The sequence below is a fragment of the Tupaia chinensis genome, unplaced genomic scaffold (genome assembly GCF_000334495.1).
Source record: "Tupaia chinensis unplaced genomic scaffold, TupChi_1.0 Scaffold000528_1, whole genome shotgun sequence".
NCBI lineage: Eukaryota > Metazoa > Chordata > Mammalia > Scandentia > Tupaiidae > Tupaia > Tupaia belangeri.
Window position 1 is genome coordinate 5,255,962 of NW_006160041.1, and position 1,475 is coordinate 5,257,436.

The window sequence follows — 1,475 nt, forward strand, 5'->3', positions numbered from 1 at the left end:
ATTTTTGCCACAGGGCATGTAGGCTTGCCAGAGAGCGAGCAAGAAATCACACACACCCCTCCCCCCACTAGCAGAGGGGATGGTCACACTGCAATTCCTTCTCCACCATTCTCCTCTTGGGATTTTGGGCACACACACACACACCCAACATGATTTTCAAGCCTCCAAGTCTGGGGCTGGAACTGTGGTTGGCCATGTGGAAGTCTAGAGCTTTATCCACCATATCACATGCTAGCCCCTATTTGCAAATTTTTTTGTAATTAGCATATATTTGTTTTGAAAAAGGAAATATAGTGCTCACTTCGGCAGCACATATACTAAAAAATTGGAATGATACAGAGAAGATTAGCATGGCCCCTGCGCAAGGATGACACGCAAATTCGTGAAGCCTTCCATATTTTTCAATATATACCGACTATCTGCACTCTATGATAGAGAGCAAAAAATTGGAGGACATAAAAGCAGTGAAGGTACTTAATGAGAATAGAACAGTGTGGAATGGGGGAAGTGAAGAGAAGAGGATTGATTGGGGAAAACATAGAAAAGATATTGAATGTTGAAGCGGGGAGATTAATGTCTCTGTATTGACTGACATGCATGGCATTCCCTTTTGAAAAAGCAATGTAATACACTGTAAAGTTATATGTAATCCAATGTAATATAAAGAAGATTATGATGATAATAAAAAATTTAAAAAACAATCTATTGCTGAGTGAAGTAAGCCAGGATATGAAAGAAAGATATTATATGTATCCACTTAATATATACCCACTATCCACACTTTATGGTAGAGATCGAAATAATGGAGGGCACAAAGCAGTGAAAATAGTTAGCAATGATAAGACAGTGTGGAATGAGGCAGGAGAAGAGAAGAGTATGGAGAAGGATAGCAAGAGACCAAATAGAGAGGCATGACATTAGTGGTATACAGATATGATTTATTACCTGTTGATGATGACGTGTGTAGTATTCTCAACTGGACTGGTCTGAGAAGTATTTCATGTTGGGCAAAGTCTTTTTACAAGCAAAATGATAAATAGTGATTGAATATTAAAAAAAATAATTGGACTAATAATAATAATCTAAAAAAACCCAATAAGCTATTGGATGATGATGATGGGGATTTTAATGTCTTTGTATTGATTGATATTCCTGGCATTCCTTCTGGAAAAAGAAATGTAATACACTGTAAAGTTATATGTGATTCAATGTAATATAAACAAGATTATGATCATAAAAAATAAATTAAAAAAAGAAAAGGAAATATAATAAAATTTAACAAAAGAAAGTGACAGTAAATGTCTTATTTTATTTTCTACTAGGTCTCCTGTTACACGCTATCTTGCTATGCTAAAAGAAAAAAGAGATCCACATTGATTGAATAAGTACTGTGTGCCAGGCATTTTCATACATGCTTAGGAACATAACCTTATTTATTTCTCACCACAACGCTGCAAAGAAATATTGCTATCCTC

General features: G+C 35.5%; 1 non-coding gene across 1 annotated transcript; it reads left to right on the forward strand.

The window, feature by feature from the left end:
- Window positions 1-293: 293 nt before the first annotated feature.
- On the forward strand, window positions 294-402 carry LOC114009381 (U6 spliceosomal RNA). The gene has a single exon (XR_003550810.1). It is a non-coding gene; the product is annotated as a U6 spliceosomal RNA (small nuclear RNA).
- The last annotated feature ends 1,073 nt before the right edge of the window (window positions 403-1,475 follow it).